General features: G+C 35.4%; 1 protein-coding gene across 14 annotated transcripts in view; it reads right to left on the bottom strand.

The window, feature by feature from the left end:
• Window positions 1–12,956, bottom strand: part of LOC146403580 (uncharacterized) — a 688,950-nt gene that overhangs the window by 246,942 nt on the left and 429,052 nt on the right. The gene's annotated exons all lie outside the window — the stretch shown is intronic.

Consider the following 12,956-nt stretch of genomic DNA (forward strand, 5'->3'; position numbering starts at 1 on the left):
ACATCAGGAAGCTACTCAAAGCCAGCCAGACATGGTGAGATATGCGTCATCACGGAGGACTGAAGGGAACAGGACCCACCCCAGAGAGAAGAGGCCACAACCTCCGGAGCCACAGTCCCCAGTTAATGGAGTTAAATAACGACAAGACGAGAGGAGCCAAACCATCACGCTACAGATCCTAGTAGCTGTTCCTTCCCTGCATCAGCCTCAGACACCAGGCAGGTTCCACCCCCTGGAATATTACACTGAGGGAGTTAAAGTCTGGAAGTCTAAAAGGAGAACCTAAATTGACTGGGACGTTTTAAATAGATAGAGACTAACAGAATGCCAGTGACTAAATTCAGATTTCCTACCATCCAACGTTGGTGGAAAGGAGATTACACAAAAAGTTAAAAAAAAAATTCCAATTTTCTTTGTCCGTCTGAATACAGTGTATTCGTTTGTCATAAAATGAATAAATATTCTGTGACTGATTAGCTTTTAGACTTGCTAGAGTCCCATGTCTGGGCCAATAGAAATACTCCTGAAGACCCAGAGCCTTTAGCATCTTCTTTCCTCAAATTTGCATGTTTATGGATGGAACAGATAGTCATGAGGAGAGCTATGATGAAATCTTGACTTCCCCCATGGGGTCTTTCTGATTAACTCACCCTGAATTGCCTCCATTGGAGACACAAATGTTTCACTAAAAACAAACAAAACATAAGCAGAGACACTCCCTCCATAAGATAACAGAAAAAGCACAAGGATTATGAAGGGGTGAGAGAGAAGCAAAAATAAAGGAATGAAGAGAACATAACAAAGGTTCATGTGATTATCACAATCACCTTTGGTACTATTTAAAAATGCAAATTTCTTAATCACACATATATTCAGTCAGGATCTCCAAGGGAAATATCTTGGGAATCTGCATTTTTTTAAAGTTCCTTGTATGGTTTCAATCAACAACCAACTTTGGAAATCATTACCTTATTTTCAAATCTGATTTATGGCCAATTCTAACTAGAGAAACCAAAAAATATACAGAAACATTTAAATCAACAAATCATTGCCAAGATTCCTAAAATGGATCTGTCCCATTTTTGTCTTGGAAAATTTAGAAGGCCTTTTATTGACATGGTAATTCCATTGTTGTGCAAAGGAAGAAACTGGGTGTGGGTTGGAATATAATAGTTTTGGGTGATTATCCAAAAATATATGTTCTGCAGAAGGGAAGCATAGAAGGACCTAGAGTTTTCAATATTGAAATAATTATCACAAAAACTTTGTGGTTTATGAATAAGTCAACTACAACTTGTATTTTAAAACCTCAGGGCTATTTTCTACAATTCTCTTCTGAAACCTAGGGGAAACCATATAGCCCTGGAAAATGCGTATCATCTGAAAATGTATTAAGTGCTTAATCTTACAGGTCAAACATTTTCTTGCACATGTAATAGAGAAAGGATATTGGGAATGAAGGATAGATATTAAATTTCAGGACTGAAGTTTTCAACACTAAAATAATGAGTGCTTAGGCCATTTGCTGTTAGAAGTTAATTTGTTTTTAGTGGAACCTGTTTCATAATGAGTCAATATTATGTCATTTTAAAAATATGCCACATGACTTTGGTGCTAAAATACACTTTTGGATTAAGTTTTCAAAAATGTTATGGTTTTATGATATGCTTACTGGACTCTGAAGAAAATGTTCATTTATAAGCAGGTTAAGACCAAAATATTTTTAAGCTTTTATGCTATTTGTGCATAGTTAAACCCATGGTTAATTTAGCTCCTTGGAAAACAGTATGTTCTGAACCATCATAGAGGTAATCAGAAGAAAAATAAACTTATTTTTAACTTTTAGTGTATATAAAGACCTCCTATGCATGAATTCAGTTATGGGAAAGCTGTTGATTCCCAAAAGTGTATGCTCCTTTATCTTTTGCACCTTTTCAAAACTTTCCCAGAGTTCCCTGGTGGCTAAGCAGGTTAAGGATCTGGTGTTGCTACTGCTGTGGCTCAGGTTCAATCTCTGACCAAAGTTTGCATGCCACAGGTGCAGCCAAAAATGAAATGAAATGAAATGAAATGAAATAAGCTTTTCCTCTGCCTGCAATTGTGTGAACTACTCTCCCCTTGGCTAACCTCAGCTCACCCTTCACTGTAAAGCTTCATCTTGATTTTCACGTCCTAATGTGAAATCTTCTTCAATCATTCAGGCCTGATTCTGGTGCCGCTGCTCTATCCTGTTCACTACTCTGTAGGAGACTTGGCCACACAGCATCATAACTGCATGTTTATTGGCATCACTTCCACCTCAACTCTGTGCTTCTTGAGGAGGAGGTCTCCAGTGCAATATGGTGCCTAAGTCTTTATAGGAATTTATATGTGGACTGATACATGAATAATTTGGTTTTCCTTCAAGGGGCAAATCCGAATTTTTATAACCATCTTACGGTTATCTGATAGATTTCAATTGATTTTTAATTTGAATTGCATGTTGGGGGGTAGCTCCATAAAACTTTTTTTCAGTGCTTACAATCTCTAAAGTTCAGTGCTTACAATCTCTGAAGTCATTCAACTACCTGCAATCACCAGTGTCCCAAATGAATGACGAGAGGAAGGAGAAAGGCCCAATGGGTCACAACGGCATTAGTCCAGGCAAGAATTGAAGATGGTGACTGGAACTAGAGATGACATGGATAAAGAAGATGTGGTACATACACCCAATGGAATATTACTCAGCCATAAAAAGAATGAAATAATGCCATTTACAGAAACATGGATGCACCTAGAGCTTATCATACTAAGTGAAGTTCGACAGTGAAAGACAAACATCATATGATACCACTTATATGTGAAGTCAAAAAAAAAAGGATGCAAATGAACTTATCTGCAGAACAAAAGCAGACTCATAGACTTTGAAAATAAACACGGTTACCGAAGGGGACAGATGTTGTGGGGCGGGATGGACTGAGGGTCTGGGAGTGACAGATGCACATTGTGATATACGGAATCACTGGCCACTGGGGACTTGCTGTATAGTACAGGGAAATTCACCCAGTATCTTGTGATGGTCTATGTGGGAAAAGGATCTGAAAAAGAATTGATGTGTGTACATGTATAAGTGAGTACAGCAGCAATGATGACAATATTGTAAATCAACTATAGTTCAATAAAACTTTAAAAAATTAAAAACAAAAGAAAATCCAAAATGTATAGTATGGACTGTGACGACCAGTGTGACCTGGTCATCATTACAGGTCCAATCGCAACTTCTGTGTCGCATAACCACCCAGCTTTTACCATCTGCCCCTCACTCAAAAATTCTGAAACCTTTGCACTCGTCTTCATTTTTTCCTCCTAGTTTAAATATTTATTTATCCAGCAGAGAGGTTTTCTCTGCTTTCCAGTGCTTGTATTCTCTTTCACTGCATCTTATTAGTTTATCTTATAATACCTAAGATAATTTGTATTTTAATTTGCTTGTTCATGTTGTTTAATGTAAATATTAATGTAAATACTAATCAGTTATGAATATTAAACTTAGTCTGGTATGTTTTAGCTTACAAAAATAAATCACTGTATGCTTACAACGTTCTAAGTAATAAATTAACTATCTGATCATCTTACCGTGCCCCATGATGGAAGTAATTAATTCTGTTCTACAAAAGTGGAAAATGAAGCTTAGTGTTTATGTACATAGAGTTAGTTGCAGAGCAGACAACAGAAAAGACAGAAGCAAAGATTCCATCTCAGGAAACTTGCTGCTCCTACATAATGTGCTTACCTTCCATGTCACTCCCTTTCACACAGGATGAAAGTGGTGGACCTTGAAAACAGTCGTGGTAACTAACATTTAAGATCATGAGCAAAGCTTTGTAAGCTAGGTGCTGTGACCTTTCCCATTTTAAAGATAAGCAAAATAAGGCAAAGTGAATTGCTCAAACTCAAACAGCAGATATGTTTTAGAATACAGCTGCCAGAATGTATTGGGTAAATATACACACACACACACACACACACACATACACAGGTTACTGAGGAGTAGAAGAAGGCAGGATTTCTGATGTCTTCACTTTTCTAGGTTTAGTTGTTATAATCTTGATGCACTTTTTAAATTTTTGTATTTAAATTATTATTACACTTCCTATTTCACTCTACTTACATCCCTTAACATGCATAATCATGAGATATATGATATTAGACATACAGACCATAATATCTGGCAGATGTGCTTCATATGCAGCGGCCTGAATCTGTCTTGTGAGCTTTAGAGGATCCGTCAGATTAACTTGTGGAGAAGTGGGAGGGATGGACTAGGAGTTTGGGCCTGGCATATGCACGCTGAGGTGTATGAACGACTGGCCACTGGGGACCTGCTGTAGAGCACAGAGAACACTACCCAGTATATTGTGATAATCTATGTGGGAAAAGCATCTGAGAGAGAATGGATACATGTATATGTATGACTGGGTCACTTTGTTGTACAGCAGAAATTATCACAACCTTGTAAATTAACTATACTGCAATAAAACTTTTTTTAAAAAAGGAGAAATGTACCAAATTGACCCTAACAGATGGCCTCTAGATCAAATTTAACTGGCTGAACCAATAATATGCAGTGATCAAGAGAGTTATGTGCAAAGTTCCAGTAAGACAAGGAGAAGGAGAAAACAGAGAATTAATGTTCATTAAATGTTTACTGTAGTCTGAAAAACAAAACAAAACAAAACAAAAATACTATAATGCCATGAGCACATTTCTTGTGCTTTGGCAACTGTCATGAAAAAATAAAAGGAAGTTATTGTTGCTTATCCTGTACAACAAAATTGAAATCCATTCAGCATTGTAAAGTATAGAACTGTATCCTCTAGGTTTGGTTGGTTCAGTAATAGAAACAAGATAATCTGGAGAAAACTAAATCTGAAAAAAAAGATTAAAAATACACGATTTTAGATTCTCCAATGGTTAAAGTAGGATCATATTCCATCATAATTCTGTCAACAGCATGGAGTTTTCAAAAGTTAATTAATTTCCTATACAGATTCAGTTAAAAGCTAGGTATTCACACTCACCAAAAACCCACTTAGATAAACGCTAAAACAATTTATACTTGGATATACAAACATAATATTTTAAAGATGTCAACTTCTCCTCAACTGAGTTATAAAATTGATGTGATTTCATTCAAATCCAACAGTATTGTTTTTGCTATAAACATGTAAATGAAAATTCATCTGAAAAATGGACAAGTTCAGCACAACGTGGAATATTCCTGAAAAGTATTTTGTTCATTCAACAAATATACATGGAGGACCTGTGCCAAATCTAAGGGACCAATAAAGTCCTTATTTTTGTGGAAATGATAAAGCTATAAAAGACACTAATAAAAAATAAACAACCTAAAAATAATTTCAGAGTGGTAAATGGCAAGAAATGATGATATGTTAAAATAATAGAGATTAAGTCAAGGAAAGTCAATGACTCCTCAGTTTGGGTGCCAGAGGCAGCCAGACCTAAGTGACAAATAGCCCACAAGAAAAGGCCTTGGGCAGCAGTTCTCAAAGCTGGATCATGAACCTCAAGACTGTCAGGGAGTTCATAGGGCAAAAATTACTTTCATGACAACATTAACATGTTATTTGCATGTTTCATAGTAATTATCTCAGAAGTGAAAAGTAGTTTTCCAGAGACTACATGACAGGTGGTGGTGGTGTGCTGATGACTAATAATCTACTTGCCTGTGTGTACTTACGTTTTCTGGAATTTGCTCTAGTCATAGCTGTGGGGTATGAATGTATTTTTAGAGATTTTTTCTTTCTTTCTTTTTTTTTTTTTTTTTTTTTGTCTTTTTGCCTTTTCTAGGGTCGCTCCCGTGGCATTTGGAGGTTCCCAGGCTAGGGGTCTAATCAGAGCTGTAGCCGCCGGGCAAGGCCAGGGATTGAACCAGCAACCTCATGGTTCCTAGTCAGATTCATTAACCACTGAGCCACGAAAGGAACTCCTGTATTTTTAGAGATTGATTTAGGTTGTTCTCTTAAGAATACTGAGCTCTTGCTATCCATCGTTATTTACATCTGCTAACAATTCTCTTCTTAGCTATTATTCAATAAATCATTGTTTTAAAATCCTCAAATTGTCTGTGTGTCTATAAAAGTGACCAAAAAGAAGTAATTATACTTTGTGGTCTTGTTTTGCACTAGTATTTGGAAACTTTTTTTTTTGTTAATGCTTCTAAATTTTTAAATTTTGACTAAAGTTATTAGTTTTTTGTTAGTTTGTTCATTTGTTTCTTACCAGGGCCAAAACAGAGAAACTTAGACCTGGGCCTTAGACCTTAGACCTAAGCCTTCAGCCTTAGTTTCTTATTCTTTTTTTTTATAATTGTAATCAATTATTTCCCTAATACACTTTTTTCCTACTGTACAGCATGGTGACTCTGTTACACATACATGTACACATTCTATTTTCACACATGATCATGTTCCATCATAAGTGACCAGACATAGTTCCCAGTGCTACACAGCAGGATCTCATTGCTAATCCATTCCAAAGGCAATAGTCTGCATCTAATAACCCCAAGCTCCCAATCCATCCCACTTTTCAGTGTTTCAAATTTAATGTTTTATTTTACAATGAAATAAAATCAACATATCCTTGTATTTCAAGATGGATCATTGTAATTAGCAAAGAAGATTAAGACTTTCTTTCTCAAACAACAGCTGCACTGCACAAAACTGGCATATCAGAGAATTCTCTAAGTCAAGAGAAGGAGGAATCCACTCTAACAATAGTGAATGAAAATGGAAATAAGCAAAAGAAATATGATGAAAGTCACATTATTTCTCGTATTTATAGATATCAATAACTCCAAATTGGAGCTGTAGCCAAATTGGAGCTGTAGCTGCCAGCCTACACCACAGCCAGATCTGAGCCTTGTCTGTGACCTACACCACAGGTCACAGCAACGCCAGATTCTTAACCCACTGAGTGAGGCCAGGGATTGAACCCGCATCCTCATGGATGCTGGTTGGGTTTGTTAACCACTGAGCCACGGTGGGAACTCTGCAACAGAAAATTTTAGGTGGTTTTATAGTACCAGTTGAGTTACGGCATCATCTCGAGAACCATCATTCAAAGTTTAAAGAAAAAATGAACTTTTAAATATTTAACTGCAAATGTAAGAGACTCTAAATGTCAAAAATTGTTTGTCATATCTTTTTTTTTTTTTGTCTTTTTGCGTTTTCTAGGGCCACTACCGTGGCATGTGGAGGTTCCCAGGCTAGGGGTCTAATGGGAGCTGTAGCTGCCGGCCTACACCACAGCCACAGCAACGCAGGATCCAAGCCACGTCTGCAACCTACACCACAGCTCACAGCAATGCCGGATCCTTAACCCACTGAGCAAGGCCAGGGATCAAACCCACAACCTCATGGTTCCTAGTCGGATTCGTTAACCATTGAGCCACGACGGGAACTCCGTTTGTCATATCTTTTCAACGTAGAAATGAAAAGTCCTTGAGCATTTTACTGGGAAAACTATACTGCATGGACTGAAAAGTGTAGACAAATGCTGAGAGACTAAGCTGACATTGATGAATGCCCACTGGATGACAAGTCAGTGAAAGAAATCATAGTAAATCATCCAGATAAAGATTTATCCAAAACATTAAGACTGAGTTAATATCATATCTGAATAATTGTACTTTTGTCTTAAAAATGAACAAATCTAGATGACTCTAGCTGAATCTACTTTTTTATGGAGTACTATTTTTAATTGAAAGTGTGATAGAATTCCCTTGTTGCAGAGTGACTTAAGTATCTGGCATTGTCACTGCAGTGGCTCAGGTCACTGCTGTGGTGTGGGTTCAACCCTGGCCTAGGAATTTCCACATGCCGTGGGCATGACCAAAAAAATTAAACAAAAAAAAAGAAAAAAAATTGATTGACTAAAAACTATGATTTGTTAGATTAGGCTATTTCACAAATATATTCTCCAAAACCAAAATGTGTCTTTAAGTTCACATACAATATTTGATAAAGTTGAGACTTTCAAGCAAAAAATATGAATTTTAGAAAAAACAGTGTAAAAATGTTCTTTGACATGATGGCAGTTTTCACGTTACAACTACCATTTTTACAGGTTTGATGTTTTATTAAAGAAGAGCATTTGAAACTATCTTTAAGAAGCTATAAATACACTCATTTTCCCAAGTAAATATTAGAACAAAATTTTCTTCATATGTTCTTAGACACAGCAACATAAAGCAACAGATTGAAGAAGCAGCTATAAGAATATAGTTCTTGCCTATTAAGCCCTTTATTAAATAGATTTGCAAAAATATAATTTCTCTCCTTTATGTGTATTTTGGAAAATGTAGGGTATTTTTTAATAAAAACATTATTTATGTTAATACATAATGAATTCATTATTGTTATCTTAAGAAATAAAGATGGGAGACTACCATGACCAAATATTATTTAGTAAATAAAGCTCGAACAAGATCACAGAAACGTTAAATTTGAACATATCCAAATTTCATAAATGAGTGGTGAAAATATATTCTCATATACCATCGATGGAAGTGATAATCGGAACAACAATTAGACAATAACCGCAAAGTCTTAAAATGTACATGCATTTTTCTCCAGAAATTTCACTTTCAGAATTTTCCTAAAGCTATGTTGCACTAGTGCACAAAGTTTGCTCCACAACATTGTGCATCATAACAAGTAAATACCAAAAACAACAAAGAGAAGACATTGAAACCACTGAAACACTCAGCACTGAGCAAAAACATAAGTAATTTTTGTTATACCCATGTAATAGTGTTTCATATAAAACATGATGCAGAGATATATGTACTAATAAGATAAAATAAGATAAATATTCTAGGTGAAAATACAAGACATGTAGGAAAAAAGGGAGTAAGAAATGAAATTCTGTTGAGTATATGGAACATGTCTGAAATATCTGAAATAATAAAATCTAAAACAGCAATTATTTTTGGGGAGTTAAATTGGAAAGTCAGTTGGGTGAGAGTTATTTTACATTTAACTTTAAATCCTGGTATGCTGTTAAATGTTTTAGCATGTTATACCATACAAGCATATTACAATGCAAAAAATTAACGCAAAATATAATTGATATTATAATATCATTGATAATTCTAAAAATATTTTTTCATGCAAGTTGCCAAGAGAAAGGGAAGCAATTGTAGAGTTAGTTTAAAAATATACATCCATATAAGCATAAGGACTCTGAAGATGAAAGGCAGTTCCGTGGTTCATAAGAAATGCTAAAATTAAGAATAAGTAATAAAATAAGATTATTTATAATAAGATTTATGTGAAGAGAGAAAAGAATTCAAATCTACTCCTTTATTGCCTGATTTGATAAAAAAATATAAAGTACCTACTAAAATGGTGTTTTCATTTAAAATGTGTCTATTGAGATAAGCAGAACAGACAAATTAGGAACTACCAATTTGAAGAAAAAATTCCATTATATGTGACAGTGATTTACATATTACAAGAGAAAGCAAGCATTCATTGTAATATTAAAAAATAAGAACTATATTATGGCATATTTATATAACAAAATTTAAAACAATTAATTAAAATGACATCAGAGAATAATATTTAATGTTAAGAAAATTATCCACAACTTACTGTTATGTGAAAAAGATTACAAATCTTTAACCTTATTGTTGTAATATTTTTGTGAAAACCAACATGTCTGTTGGTTTGTGTGTGTACATACTGACACTCTAAGAAAAAAACACCAAAAGATGGTTATCTCTAGGGTAGAATATTCACTTTCATTTCTTCCCCTCTAAGTATTTTCCAAATGTGCTGAAATTCTTATTTTCTTATTTTTCCCTTGCATTTTCTAAATGTGCTAAAAACAAACAACTTTTATATTTATAATTAAAAGATACCCCAGTGTACAAAATGATAAGAATAGAACATTCTTCTGGATTAGCAGGGAATTGTCATTATATTTCATTCTATTCTGTGCTCTCAGATGACTTCACTTAGGTAGATGCATAGTCATGAATCAGTATGTGGAGAAACAGGGAATGCCATCCATCCACCACAAAGGGAAAACAATGTTGTAGCTTGTTTGGATGGTGTACTGGTTAACTTTTCACATGAGAAAAGAAAAAGACCAGCAGCAGAACTTGGGGAATTGGTTTTACAGAATCCACTGATTAGATGATCTCTGAGATTCATTCCATATCTGTGGTTCTATGACTCTATGAATAACAACTAATAATATCTATAAAATACTAACCATTTAAATGTATTACACACTTACATCCCCAAGCCCTACACCACGGACTTTATACTTATGACTCTGATGCTCAAAATTCTTCCTAAGGAAATCATTCCACCCATTTTGTTTGTTTGTTTTTGTCTCTTTCGGGCCTCACCCACAGCATGTGGAGGTTCCTCGGCTAGGGCTTGAGGTGGAGTTGTAGCTGCTGGCCTACACCACAGCCCCAGCAATGCTGGATCCAAGCCTTCTCTGCGACCTACACCACAGCTCACGGCAACACCGCGTCCTTAACCCACTGAGTGAGGCCAGGGATTGAACCCATGTCCTCATGGATACTACTTGGGTTCATTAACCACTGAACCACAATGGGACCTCCCATCCCACCCATTTCATAGAAGAAGACACTAAAGCAATCAGATCACATACTTTCTTCATTTTCACTCCTTGTAGGTCGCCTGAGAAAGTTTCTAATCTTTACCTTTCTTTGCACAAAATGTGGACTGTTTACTACATTCCGACTACTACTTTTCGGTCATACTTCTCAGAATGGTTATGACAGGAAACAATCAAGTGAGCCGGAGGGCTTCGAGGTTGGATTTAGAACCAGGTTGGTGAAACAGTCACATTTCTCATCATCCTCGCTGGTCCCCTGAGGCCAATGGAAAGGAATCCAATTGGTGGACTGAGGGGGCCACTTAATCATTTTAACATAGATTCTCATGAAATCTCCACATCCATCCCTCCAAAGGACCTGACCTTCATCTGAGACAGCCTGGGACCTGGGGCTTGGGATATTTTGCTGCAGCAGCTGCAGTGCTTGCACCTGGACAAACATCTACCCTAGCAAGAAAATACAAAGAAACTATAAAGTTCTAAAAATAACTGAGCGCATGCATAAATTATAAACAAGAGTATACAAAAAACCTAAAAACCAACTGCCACTTCTGAAGATCAAAGAGCAACAGCAGGATGTACTACATACGGCCCACATCCGCCAAAAGGGTGGGCAAGCCACCTAAGCCACTCCTCTGGACCAATCCCTGGACCGTATAAGGAACCAGTTCATTCTCCCTCAGAGAGTGAGTGAGCAAGAGGGCATATTGCTTGTTTTCAATCCTTCCAGCTATAGCAGGGGCCCCAATAAAGCCTTGCCTGAGTTTCTTGCCTTGCCTCTTATCAATTTCTATTGATTAAGGAGGATAAGAACCCTGAACAGTAACACATTCACCAGGATAGAAAGCTCAGACCTCACCCAGAAGGTCTAAAGTGTGCACTTGGAAGTGTGGATGAATGTGAGTGTGTGATGTACAAAGAAAGAAACAATTGCTTAATTTTTTACCTTTTCAAAACTACTACTTAGTTAATATTTCAATCTTTTCTCAACTGATAGTAATAGTGCCCATAAAAGATTTCAAACTGATCAACTATCTTGTCTCAGCTCCATCCTGTCCACCCTCTTTCCAGTGGGTGAAGGTGTGCAGGATTTGTTCTTCCATTTACTTGTTAGGTGACTTTTAGTGAATCATTTAGACTTTGTGAGTTTCTATTTTTACATCTTTGAAAATGTGATAATAATTCTTATATGGGTTTTAAAGCATGGAATTTAAACTTAGAAATATGTGAAAATTCTGAAAATAAAGCATGGAATAACGTAGATACATTGTAAATATTAATTTAAACTATTTCTAATAGACCCAAGAAATATGCCTTAAAATGTGCAACATTATCCAATGATTGGTCTCACAGAACTAATTTTATAGAAAAAAGTATATATGGACAATATTAGGTTCACAATGAGCTAATCCACTTAATGCATTTAAAACTTTATTATAGACACCACAATACACTGATTGCTTCATAAAGAAAAATCTTTGGAGTAGATAGCTGGAATTTTTCAAACAAAATCTCAGATTATAGTTTCTGACATACTTAAAACTTGATGCTTAGCATTGTTTTTGCTATCTTTTTTTACAATGAGATACTGAATTATGTGTGATGACTTTTTCCCTTGATTTCTTCTAAGTTTTTTTAATGTCCTCTACTATAAAACCGAGGCCTTTATAAAATTTTCTTAAAACACTTATTATGAATCACCTTATAATTCTATGAGTTACTTTCAGGATTATCTTTTGTTTTTTAACATTTCTCTTACAAAAATGAAGCATTTATTCTAACATTAATTTTTCAGGCAAATACATTAGTGATCATGAAGATTAAATAACTTTCAACAGGTCTGAGAGCTAAAAAAAGGGACATATTTAAGTTCTTTTAAATGGGAAAAACTTATAATGGGGCAACTGAAAGTATCTTATTCTAAGATTTCTTACTTATAAACATGAGGAAATGAAAGTTTGGAGGGAAAAATTCCTATAAATAAAGCTGATACAATTGCAAAATGAAATAGACAAGGAATTGAGTAGATCTCATTTTCTAGAAGTATGCATCAGGAAATGATAAGGAAAGATACATCAAACCAGGCCTTTGGGAGATTACAACTTTACATAACTTTTAGTTTTGAAAAAAACAAAATATATTGCTAGCATGCAAGGACAGAGTACTGTGTGAAAAATGATTATTTTGTGATATTTTTAGTATACTTTTTTTTTCATGTTCTTTTATGTTTTTTGGCAGCAAGCTATAGAATTCTATCCCCAAGTAAGGGTTTTGGATGAATTCCTAAATTAAATCCA

This window comes from Sus scrofa, chromosome 5, assembly GCF_054392235.1.
Source record: "Sus scrofa isolate SSC_HxYL_T2T_F1_AM1 chromosome 5, Sscrofa_HxYL_maternal_Yorkshire_Landrace_v2.0, whole genome shotgun sequence".
NCBI lineage: Eukaryota > Metazoa > Chordata > Mammalia > Artiodactyla > Suidae > Sus > Sus scrofa.